The sequence below is a fragment of the Toxotes jaculatrix genome, chromosome 21 (genome assembly GCF_017976425.1).
Source record: "Toxotes jaculatrix isolate fToxJac2 chromosome 21, fToxJac2.pri, whole genome shotgun sequence".
In the NCBI taxonomy this organism is placed as follows: domain Eukaryota; kingdom Metazoa; phylum Chordata; class Actinopteri; family Toxotidae; genus Toxotes; species Toxotes jaculatrix.
The window spans coordinates 8,167,608-8,181,166 of NC_054414.1; positions in this window are offsets into that span (position 1 = coordinate 8,167,608).

Sequence of the window (13,559 nt, forward strand, 5' to 3'; positions counted from 1 at the left end):
AAGTAAAACAACTGAAGATTCTTTATTTTCATATTTTCAGTTGTAGCCTATTTGCCTATAAAACGATCCTTGTGCGTGCATGTGTGTCCATTGTGCACGTGATAGTAATTGTTTCAGAACTGCCTGAATTATTTAAACATTTGCAAGACAAACAAGCTTTGTGTGTGTGTGTGTGTGTGTGTGTGTGTGTGTGTGTACCTGGGTATGTACCTGTGTCTGTCTGTCTACGCAAACCTGAGAGTAGGCTGCAGCTGATGACCTCTATTGAATGTAGCCCAAAGTGCAAATAGACGTAGATTTCATTTTTTTTAAAAAGAAAGAAAGAAAGAAAGAAAAAGAAAGGGGGGAAAAAAAGAAAGAAAACTCAGATTTAACTGACAGTGGGGTAGAAAGGGTTGTGATGGGCCACAGCAGCAGAGCATGCTGGGATGCGTCCGTGCTGAGAGCTGCTGTGGCGCTCGGGGGTGATTTCAGCAGCCACAAACAGCAAGTTTAGTCGACTCAAACCGGAGACTTGAGGGTGTCAAGGATTTGATTTAGCGGCCTGCACGGTCCTCCTGCAGCACTGATGGGCGTCATGCAGACCATACATATCTCCATAATTGCATCGCAGACAATTAAAAGGCAAATTAACAAAGTGGTGGGCCCATGAAGTGGAATATAGCAGAGTCAGATGTGCAGCCCGTGCAATGTGTCCGCGATAATTCAAACAGCGATCAGACATCCGTCAGTACGGGCTTGGCAATAACACAAACCCAGTTTAGCTTCAGATAAATCAAACGTACGTGGACGTAAACCTCGTTTCTCCACCTTATTGTTTAATTTATTTCAACTCATAAATAAAGCGGATTCAATGAGGATGTGGACTGGCTTTACTGAGAATACAACTGCTGTTTGTTTACACCACGACGGAGGTTACAGTTGTTTACCTACTACTCCCATCAATAGCACTGAAAACTGACCAGCAGATGCTTTGACATAAAAATCTGCTCTGCTACTTCGAGAAGTCAGTACGTGAACACGCGGCCTCTTGTTGCTCTGCTTTACATGAAAGATGTCCATTTTCGCTACCAGTTGATTGTTTGGTAAGACAGAGGCGGAGCTGAGAGGAGGAGGGGTGAGGAGGTAGTGGAGGGGGCCCCCCTCTCCTATCCTCTCCCCCTCCACCTCCTCTCTTAGCCCCCCTCCCCTCCCCACCTCCCCCTCTCCCCCTGCACTGGGATGGAGAGAGAAACCCCCCCCCCCCCCCACACACACACACCCACACACACACACACCACCCCCACCCCACCCTACAGCGAGAAGGCACCCAGCTACGAAATACAATACAAACTCAATTAAATGCAGTCTCCGCTGCGATTTACCGCAATGAATGATAAATTGGTCGTCGTTCTCACACTGTAGGATCTCTGAAATTGCAATAATAGGCAGAATCGTTATGTAAAATATGCATAGGCACTCATTTACCAAATTTAGTCCAGGAGGGGCAACTGTGTGTCTGCGCCTTTGTTAGGAAATTCCTCCTCAAATAACCAGGTTTGTCTCTAAAAGCGTGTGTTTAAGGTCAAACTGCTACATGGGCTAAATTGCCACATTGTTACCCAGAGAGAGAGAGTGAGAGTGGGGAGAGAGAGGGGGGGGGGGGGACGGCCCCTGCAAAATAAAAATGTATCTACGACTTTCACATATTGCAAGAGTGCTGAATAATTTTGTGGCTGTCTAGCGTGAAATTAGTACATGGCAAAAGATGGTTTAGCAGTAAACAGTGTAAACAATAATTACAAACAGAGAAAGAGAGAGAGAGAGAGAGAGAGGGAGGAATTGGGGGAGAGAGGGTCTTCACCTGCAGCCTCTGGAGCACAGAGGAGAACAAAACCATGTAAATTCATTTTAAACATTTTCTAAACCTATAAACATATTCACAATTATTCACATATACTGGCTTCTAAGCAGAGAGTTATGCCCTGAGTTTCCAAATAAGTCAGTGAACGTTTACACACCTCTGTGTTACAGATTTGGTCAAATATCACAGGAAGTATAGTGCTAATGAGTGTCCTGAGGATTTAAAGTTTCTTCAGGGAAAGATGGACAGAAATTGAATTTAAAATCTATTATGTTCTTGCTTTGAAGAAAACAGCTAAACCTTTTAATCTGTGCGTGTCACTTTGTGGAGAGTGAATCTAAACAAATTTTGCACACTTTTACACACAATTAGGACATGGATGTTTTTTTTAATTTCATAATACAGAAAACACAAGCCTTTTTTTTGTTGCTCAAAACATTTAGGAACCATTACATTTAACAGAGATTTGAATAAAAGCACTACATTCTGTATAAATCTGCTTTTGTGTAAATCTTGCACCAAGTCTAAACTATCGATTTAACATCAGTCTCACTCTACGTGCAGTTTTTTGAAATTAAAATTTCAGTTCTCCTTTGTCCCTCGTAACCTGCTCATAACAGAACCTCAGTGGGGAAAAGAGAAAAAAAAAAGTAAGAAACAATAATTCATTTATTATTTTATGTTATAAAAATATAAATAATTATGGGTTATATATGACTTGACACTGCTGCTTCTGGGTAAGACCGAAGCTTGTAAATCTTTCTACTTTCATTTAAAATTATAGATTTTCAACCAGAGTTACCTGGTGAGTGTGTAAATACGTTGAAAGTCAAACCGCTGAAACTCCTTTTATGACTCATATTCATAGCAAATATCACAGCAAGTGGTATCACGCTGATGCCAGTTACATGAGCTCGTAAGCCCCTGAAAGAGAAGAGAAAACTACTGTGACTTTTGCAAATATGATTTGTTTTTGGTTCTGTTAACAGACTTTGCAGCTTTAGAATAAAAGGACCAGCCCATCCACATTCACGCAAACTTATAGATTTAAGCTGGTGAACTACCCCTCCCATCAGGCCCTATTCCCTTTGAGACGTCCAACGCACAGTTCAATTCTCTCCTGACTGAGCGAATAAAACAAGCCCACTATTCATTTGTGAACATATCTGCACATTCCTTTTTTCTTTTTCTTTTTTCCATCTCTGTCTTTACACACTGAAAAAACTCCCAGCCTTACCCAGTGACTTTGCTTGTGCTGAACACACACTAATTTAATAGAGCAGAAAAGGCTATGCAGTTTTATGCTTCTTTTATTTTATCTTATTTCAGTTTTAGAAGCACCAGCATGTTGACGCGATGGGACCAAACATGTTGGAACTGGGTGCGAAATGTTATCTTTTAAGTGAGGAATTATGACCCACTTATACTTCTGCAGCCGTGTGTGTAGAGAAGCTACGGAGACAATGTCAGTTTGTTTTTTAACTCTAAAAATGGAAAACTTCATAGGAACTAGCTGATTCATAAACAAATCAAATACTACAATTTCAAACAGACACGTTTAATCAATTTGGAAGTCTGATGACAGCTCAGGACACCTAATATTTAGGATTTTTTTCAAAAGGATATCTGGATGAATACGGCCGAAAGCCAGGGCTGTGTATCATGGAAAAATATTGATTTTGCAGTGGCCTGAGAAAGAAAGACACCCCCCATCCCCCCCCCCCCACACTCCCCACTGCCCTCCCCTGCCACCACGCCTCCCCCACCCCACCCTACACCCACCACCCCCCACCCCCCACCCCCCACCTCTTTATTCCATTAATCTCTCAGAGCGGTGTAAGATACTGGAGGGTTAGTGTAACATCGTGCAGCTCTAAAATATTCCAGCCCTCACTTTGCCTGTGGCATCCATATGTTTAATTTCACTACAAATGTTTTGACAGCAAATGAAACTCGCTTCTTTCTCTTTTTTTCCCCAACATTAGGTTGGGGATTTGTGGAGCAAAAAAAAATGTTCTTTTCTTTTTTCTTTTTTCTTTTTTTTAACTTTCTCTCTCTGCATCTAGAGGGTTTCTTTTGTGTGTGTGTGTGTGTGTGTGTGTGTGTGTGTTTCAAAAAGAAGCACATTGATGCTTTATTTAATTGGTTGTGGACCACCTGGAGTTTCAACATTTCCCCTGGCTGATTTCAGACTCCCTCAGGTCAACTATACATGTGATGTTTGCAGCTGAAGAAAAGACAGATGAAAAATGTCGTTTTCAGTGTTTAACTGACATAATGTTGCGTGGACTGTCTTAAATTGTATGTTGCTCATTTGTGTTTTTTAAAAAGCCATTTTATGTCATACTCAGTTTTTTAAATAAAGAACTGAAAGGGAGATCTTTTAACTTTTTGTCTGTGTAACTCATAATCCCCTGGCCTCTGCCTCAAAACACACACACACATGCACACACATTAACCTACAGGATATTTGAAGGCATCTACTCACACAAAGCACACAATAAACACGAGCACATGCAGGTATGTGTGTATGACACTGGACACCATCGACAAGACACTATATGCTCTGTATTAGTCTCACATACTCTTTCACACACAAACATCAGGATCTGTTTGTGTGTGTGTGTGTGTGTGTGTGTGTAGGGAGGGTAGACCAGGAAGGAAGGAGGCTTATGAGGTCACCAGGGGAGAAAGAGGATAGTGGACTAGAGAGAGAGAGAGGGAGGGAGAGTGTGTGTGTGCGTGTGTGCGCAGGTGTGCGTGAAGCAGGGCTGAGGTGGCAGGGGGGTTTCTAACGTGTGCTTCCGGTGCAGGATAGCCCATTCATCATTCTCACATGGTGGGTTTACTTTGCCAGTGATAGAGAAAGGGGTGAGGAGCAGCTCTACGGGGAGAATTAATGTGTGTGTGTCTGTGTGTGTGAGTATGTGTGTGTTGGAGGAGGGGCACGCCAATTGAGAATGAGACCGATGGCCAAACCAGATGTGAGGGTGTGTGCATTTGATTGTAAGTGTGTGTGTGTGTGTGTTTATGTGGCGGGGTGTGTCACAGGGTCAGATTTATTCCCCCTTCCTCCTCCCTCACTGACATACCTGTCACATGCACCTCCCTCTCCGTCCTTTTCTACTCCGTCCTCACCTACATAAAATTAGACAAAACACACACACACACACTCACACACACGGATGCTTCTCTACATTCTTCTATCTCATATCAAAACACACACACACACACAAAACACAATCATACACACACACACACATAACATAACATCACAGCAGAAAATGTTAAGTTAAAGGTGGTCTTGTTTGAGATGACATCACACTACGACTGTGTGTGTGGGTTCAGAGTAGGGTCAGGTGACATAACAGATGATCCCATCACGTCTCAAACAAACCTCTGCTGCCATGACAACAGCAAAATATGCAACAGGCCGTCCTGAGAAAGAGGAGGAGGAGGAGGAGGTCAAAGGCTGGAGGTGGAGGAGGACCGATGAGGAGTCACATCCTCCGTCAGTGTAAACTTCAACCACTGCACTGACTTCACGCCTCTCTCCGAGTTTGGGTCTGTTAAATTCTGAACCGGCTCAACTGGAACACCCGACACTTCTCGCAGGCCGTCTGTTGACCTCTGACCAGCAGGATCAGCTGGTTATGGGAAGCGACCAGGAAGGGTCTTAAAAGGATGAGCCACAGCCTCCCCTACTGGACACATACCAGACCACAATCTGATGAAAAAAAAAATAATAAAAGGGGGGACTGGAGTCTGATCCTGAATCATCTGAATCCGATTAACTAAACCAATTAAAGAGTCCCGATTAAAAGTAAGCAGAGGAGGTGAGATTTGATGGAAAGCGATTTTTTCCTTCTTTTTTTTTAATCTTTAAGAGGAGAGGGTGAAGGGTGAAACAGGGGACACTGAGACGAGATTGCAGTGGTAACTCGGAATTGGGAACACCTGTGGGATTCTGGGATTCGTCATATCATAGACATGCATGAATAATACACTGATGCAGTGTAAATGTGCACGCAGGGTCCTTGTTCTCTCTTCTTTTTTCCTACAAACACACACACACACACACACAACACACTTTCCTCTGACCTTGTTTGGGGTCACACAGAGGGGGATTGAAATGAGTTTCAAATGTTCACATTATTTATTATTGGGTATCATCTCACTGTACAAATCCCTTACAGATGTTAGCCTCTGGTGCATGCCTGTGCGGTGTGTGTGCGCACGGTTAGGAAGTGCTACGTAGAGAGAGGACAGGATACTTTTAAAAGGAGGTTGTTAGTGATTGGTGAGGTATGGAAGTCAGTGCATGTTAAGTGACGGTGCATCTTTGTGTGTGTGTGTGTGCGTCAGTAGGGGGTGAGGCTCTGAGTGACTGGAGAAGAAATGAGGGATGATCTTTATGTGGCAGCTTATTTGTTTTTGAATGCAGGAGGCTCAGAGGCCCCCTAACTAAAGGCATCAAGCCCAGTGCAAGAGGGGCGTCCGTCACTGTACTGTCAGCACACACACACACACACACACACACAGAGCAATGAGAGGAAGAGAGAGCGATGCACACGCTGCTCTGTCTTGTGATCTGCCCCTTGTGAGCTTCATTTGAGAGAAAGTAGCTTCTCTTTTTGTAGAGAGAAAACAGACACGGTGCAAGAGCAGGGCGATCGGTCACACACAGGATGCAGTTTCACAAGGTAAAGAGTCTGATGAGTCTGGGAGAAGTGAGAAATTGCACAGTGACAACGTGATTCAGGATCACAGAAGTTGAAGGAACTCCAGTGTTACAGAAAGAAAGCAAAGTAACAGTAAATGTTTGGCTGTCAAATTTTCTAGGTTTAGATTTTCTTCTGGGTTCAACTTTAAATTAAGACAGTTGTGTCAGGATTTCCCAAATAGTGAGTAGTTTAAAAATTTTGCAAACAAAATTAAGAATAAAGGAAAGAGATGTGAGATAACATTTAGAGCTAAAGGCCACAGGAAACTAAAGTAAAGCACTTTTTATTTTAGGTGGGAATTTGGGAATTTTAGGGTCCTGAATAGAGTTTACACACTCTAACCCTAAACCCATTAAATTCTAATCTAACTACCTTGTCATCAGAAAAAAAAAAAAAAAATCAGACTCTGTGGACATTCAAACTTGCATTCAGATTTTCATGCAAGGAAATTGGAATTTACAGAAAACACAGCAGAGTATTGAGCCAAATAAATAAAATATTTAAAATAAATAAATAAATAAAATAAGTAGGAAATTTTAAAGGCTTATTTTTTGTTGTCTGGTCAAATAAAACATTTCTGAGGGAGCAGAGCTGCACTGGGAGAATTTGCAGCCATGACCTCAGTGTTTCTAAAATCCTGCCTACAGTCCTGACAATGGAACAACCACTGCAATGAAAATCACGTCTCAAATTTTTTAGCTTCCAGACAAACTGAGGCACTAAAAGGAGTGAGAACATTTTCTTAATTCTTTACTCAAAAAGTAATAAACAAATAAATAAATGAATTTCAAAGTTATTGAGATTTTGTACGTACACCTTTTTTGGGGCAAAAATCTAAATGCAAAATTAATAATTACACGTATAACACTACAACATTATTTGTGTTTCAATTATTATTATTAATCGTAATATTAGTATTGTATTAGTATGAGTAGGTATTTGTATAATTAGTTTTACTGGAATTATTACCAGTAAACTAAAATGTGGCTTTTCTCAGATTTGATCTGCGTAATTGGTGAATTTCAGAAAAACCTTGAAAAAACTTTTTGTAGCTTTTGGGATTAGTTGGACGTAAGGAAATAAAAGACAAAGCTCCATAAATAAATAAGATCACATTTGATAATTCTAGGCACACAGTCAGATTTACAAACAGCCGGGGAGATGCCTTGAAGACAGACTGGTTTTCCTGATGAGCTGCAGTTTGTCTGAGGTCTGGTAGAAACCAAGCTCCATGTAAAGGTCAATGGTGAACTCAAAAGGAGAGGAGCAGTGGTGGCGAGGACTGGTTGGTCACCAGGTTCGCCTCGGGACAGAGAGTCAGCTCAGTCGCAGCCTGGATGGGACTGCTGACCTTTGTGGTGTCAGAGCAGGGGTCTGTGCGCCTATATGTGTGTGTGTGTGTGTGTGTGTGTGTGTGTGTGTGTGTGTGTGTGTGTGTGTGTGTGTGTGTGTGTGTGTGTGTGTGTGTGGATGTGGATGTGGATGTGGCCTGGCCTGGGGGAGGATTGAAGGCAGGTCATATATAAATATGCCCACATGTTGAGCAGGGGATACACATCGCCTCTGAGTTGGGATTTTTTTTTTCTTTGTATTTTGTTTTGTGGGTGGTTTGGAGTTGGATATCAGCAAATAAATGAAGAACGCACACACGTATAGAGGGGGAGGAGGGGACTTTGGTACTTTGTAAAACACCTCGGGTTTCTGTTTTTGGCCCACACACTAGAGAGTCCTTGGCAGAAGCTAAATGGATGAAAGTAAATAAAAGTGGCCATTATGTGTGGGCTCCAGTAAATAGCTGCTCTCTTGTCTCTCTGTGCTTCAAAAAGAGGGGCGGAAGATGCGATCACGAGGAAAGCCCGTGTCTTTTCTTCTCCAGCCACTATAGAGGGGGTCTGGCTCTCCTCCACTGCCTCCCCCCTTCCTCCTCTTCTTTACCCCCTTTTTCTCCTCTCTCTCCCCTTTTCAGCTTTTTCTTTCTGCTTCCTGTTTCTCTCTCTCCCCAGTTCACTTCTGTCATCCCTCTCCTCTTCGTCCTTCTCCTCTCGCTGTCTTCCTGCCGCTCCTCTCTGACGTTAAAACCACAGCTTTGCCCGCCCAGTGTTTCTCAAACATGCAGGAAGGGAGAGATCAATGGTGTCCTCGGAGAGGGAATTACACAGCTGAATTTCGATGAGAACAGAAGAAAGGAAGAGGAAGGGAGAACAAGTAGAGGCGGGGAAGGCATGTGAAAAGGGAGAGAGGGAAGAAGGATAGTATATCCTTCAAGGGGGGAAAAAAAGAAATGGGAGGAATGTGGAAAACTATGTAGAAGACTGGATGAGCATGAGTAGGCCGCACAAGACTTGATGCTAAAATCAGGCAAAAAAAGTTACACTTAAAATCCTTGAAAACTAATCTTCATAAGTTTAATTTGAGGTGTTTGTGTGTGTGCGTGTTGATGAACTGAGATAAAAGTGCATAATTGTGAGCACTGGCCCATAATTTGTGCGACCAAGTGAATGCCTGTGTGTTATTTACTGGGACTGAAGAGATATTTCCTGTTTCCATGTTAGGAGGGAATCTGCTGTGTTTGCACACACACACACACACACACAAAATGATATTGTTGGTCTTAATCTGTGTTGGAGATTTCTGCCTCCATCAACGATGCAGTGGAGGTGACTGGAATTTTGTCTGTGGTGCTCACAGCAATGAAAATGTACATTAAAACTTTCAACAGTAGCAAGGACATTTTTGGGAAAGACATACATAATTTTTTTTTAGTTTCATGTATTTTTTTTTTTTCAATTTTTTAAGCACCATGAACAAAATCCAATTTACCTTCAGTGTACTGGTACAGATAAATGAAATAATACCAAAACTACATGGCTAAATATCACTGGAGATTAGTGAGAATGTTTATTGTAATTTGGGCGAACCGACCATCTAAACTCCAAGCATAACCCTTTTCAAATAGTGCATCAGAGCTTAATCACATAAAGTGCAAAAACAAGTAGCTAGTTCTTGGCACATGTAGATGACAAAATTAGGCAAACAAAAGTCCACTTTTGTCGTTAAAATCAACTTTGAAACTTCCACGTTCCCCTTCTCCGCTGACCCTACAGCATTCTGCGCCTCCATGTGGCCAGACTCACACAAAACTCACACAAGACCCACAAAAGACCGTGAGAAAATTTAAATTTCACACACAGAAAACTCCTTTGCACGATTTTGGGAATGGTCAACAGAGCTGAAAGAAATGTGGCAAACTGCTGCCTCCTTCTTTCCATGTCTCATGTAATCTTTTTGTGGTTGGGAAAATTCTTCTCACACTCTGTGCACACAGCACATTAGGTGCAATTCAAGAAACAAACATTTTATAAAGGTTTTTTTTTTTTTTTCAGTCTGGATTGCATCATCCAGGGCTATGTCCTGGGTTTGCCGGGGGTGTTCAGGCTGCTGGCCATTCTGTCTCTGTCTATAATAAATCAGTAAAGCAATAAAAAGAAGGGAAAAAAAGCAGGAATAATCCTAATATTCGTTGAGTAAAGACCTGGCTGTTCATGTGATAAGTGCCACTCCTAAAATCCTAATGATGCTACTGGCACCAGAGAGCCATATAAAGCCGCGTTTCAAATGGAAGGCCTGTTTCTGGCTGAAGAGCCGCAGACAGCCACAGAGAAAGGAGCAGTGGAGGAGCCTGAGGAGAACCTGGGACAACACCATCTCTCCTGTCTCTGAACTCTGCACTAGGCTCAAACGCTGTCAATTACTGCGAGATATACGGGCCGTCCCATTTCCACCACTTCACTGAGTCCCCCTTCAGTCGCAGGCCGCTCGGACCGTAAATTATCGCGCTCCCCCACCCTTCCAAGGTTTGCAGCAGTTTGGAGTCACCAGTGAGACCCTCCTCTGTCTCGGTCCGATTCTGAAGGAATTCCCTCCCCCTGTGTGCCAAACCCCAAGCCTTTGCAAAACGGAGCTGTGGAGCATGCAGCTGCACGCTCATGTGGACACGCTCACTCGCAAACATTGATTTAAACACACACAAATGCACACAAATGTTCGTATATGGTATATAAAATCCCCCGGAGCTATAGATCATTGGGAACAGGTAGAGAGTTTAGTACGCACACACACACTCACACACATGCACAGGCTGTAGATCATTGAGGTGGGCAGGGACGTCAGCACTCCCATACACAGTGAGCCTTATTGCAGAGTTTAATAGAGGAAAGCCAGCATGAATCCCCACAGTCATTCTGTTCCAGTCAAACACACCATTCACAACACACTGGCCCTGTGTGTGTGTGTTCATACACATTCCTACATACTGTACATTATGTGCCTCAGTATAAACTGTATGTATGTGTGTGTGTGTGTACAATATGTATACAATATGCATATATGAGTGTGACTGAGTGTGTTCTCATGTGACATACTGTGTGAGAACTGTATATGTTGTGTGTGTATGAGCTTTATGTGGTTATGCAAGTGAGTGCATTTACTGTATCACTGACATCTGTGTGTGTTAGTGTGTGTGTTTGTGTGAATAGTAGGGTGGGGTGGGGGTGGGGGGCATATTGACCCATCAGTGCTGCTCCGTCACCTCTTCTCTTTATGAGTCTAGCCGTTTAAAAACACACTAGATTTATGGTCAGTTTGGGTACTATCTCACACATGGTGTGTGTGTGTGTGTGTGTGTGTGTGTGTGTGTGTGTGTGTGTGTGTGTAAGTGGGAGAAAGTGTTAAGTCAAGAAATAAGCCCCACCCCCCCACCCCACCCCAAAACCAAACCTAATGTAGAAAATTAGTCTTGTTTGCTGTCAAAAGAGGAATTAAACACTTAAACATTCAAAGTGATGAGAGGGTTATTAGCGCAGTGTGTTACTTCAACCCTATGCTACACTGAGAAAGAGCGGTGAGGAGATATTAAAGAGAGATATAGTAAAGCTGTCACTAGGAATTTTCTGCTGTATTTTTCTGTGCAAAATTCAGCTAATCTATTGCCAATCTTGGAGTGTAACTGCAGGGAGAAACCAATGAAGGAATAAACCAGGTAGAAGAATACATCTGAACCCCTGAGTTATCTCATCCACAGGTCAATTAAACTGTAAAAAAAAATTATGTGACAATGCAGCAAGCTGTGGCCACTTCAACTGGGTCTAATACACTGTCACTCAAAAAAAAAAAGAGGAAATAAAAAAAAAAAACAAAGAACCCATAATTCTGTGTTCGTGCAAGCACTGAACGCAAAACCACTAAAATGTTTCCATGCCACGGTAACATGTTTAGTTTGGGGTGTAAACTACGTGAGTTGTGCTGTTTACATGTGTTGACCCAAAACCAGGTTATCTGTGTAAGAACAGAATCCTGCGTGTAAACACGGTGATTAATGTCGATATTAACACTTGCGCACACATTGCACATGCATGCACACTGAGCTGAGCGCTGCAGATGGCGACTTGGCATCCTCCTCTTTCTGTAACGCAAAAAAAAAAAAAAAAAAAAAAATCCCACGTCATCTTAAAAAATGCTCCGCTTCCAAATTGATTTCACAGTGCGAGAACCCCCCCTGGAGATTAACAAAGCAAATTCCACTTCTACTCTCCAAAAGAAGCGCCCACAGATTTTTTTGCTTAAAACCTCAGATAAGCAGACGTGGAGGATTTTCTTGAGACTATGCATCCTTTATCTGTGATTCTAGGTGCTATGTAATTGTGGATGGAGTATAATGTGTGGTCCATTTGCTTCATTAATGGGGCAGACGCAAGCCGTTCAGCCAAGAAAACGCCTATTGTTCCCTTTACCTTCCCGTTTTTAATGTGTAGCATTAGTCCGGCAGTTGTTAGTGCTAGACCGTAGTGCTTTGCTGATGGTCAAATGACAAAGTCTTAATAGAATATAGTGGGACGGGCAGGACAAAGGTGGGCAATGTTCAGCTGGATGCAGCCAATTTCTGTGTGAGAGGCCTGCCTAAAAACCCTATTCATAGGCCGTCTAATACTGGTGCGTAATTAAATGTGATTACTGGAGCAGAGGGCTTCTCTCTCCCTCTCTGAGGGCCACACACAGGACTGGAGGCAGCGTGCATGCGCTCATTAAGGAGGCGCTAACAGATGTACACAAGCAACGACCACAGGCATACCTAAAAAATCTAAGCCATAGCTCTGTCCCTGACACACACACACACACACAAACATAAACACAAGTTTAAAAAAAAATCATGTATCTCCAAAATGTCAACTTTTCAGACACTAAGAAAAGCAGGATTGGATTTGAAAGGGAATAAGCCCAAGGGTGGTAGATTTTTTTTTTTTTAAATAAATCCAGGAGTGTGTAATCCTTCAGCTGGAGTTTAAACATGAATTGGAGTTTTTTTTCCTGACAGTCTATAGCCTACCCAAGTTGTCTCCAAAATGCACAAAAACAAACATAAACACATACCAAGTCTTGCAGCAGTAAATAAAAATCAGAGTAAACTATGACCTTCAGTCAGTGATAATCATAAGGCAAACAAGCAGAAATATAAACAAAAATCAATTATGGTTTCCATCCACACACACACACACACACATATATATATACACACACACACCTTGTCTGGCCTGCTCTCCGGTCCAGTTTCCTGGGCAGACACAGTCCCCTGGTGCTCATGGGAAATAGTGAGCATGCCAGGCACCACAAAGGCGTCCTTTCAGTCGCCCGCATGCTTGACCTGTGCAGGGTCAGTGCTCTGCTTTGTGCCCCGTAACCCCTGAGTGACCCGGGGTCACGGTGAGGGCCCGAGGTCAAATCCAGATGCCTGCGTCTAATTTCACCCCAACTGGGTTATCCGTCCAAATCTGCCCTAAAATTTGCCCCCCCACCCCCTCCCCAAAAACCCACTACTACCTCCACACATGACTGAGTCCCATAGAATTACATAGGTACTCTGCAGTCTAATTGGACTACTGTGGAGTAGTGCTCACACTCAAGCTCTCTCTTACTTTCTGATTAACACACACACACAC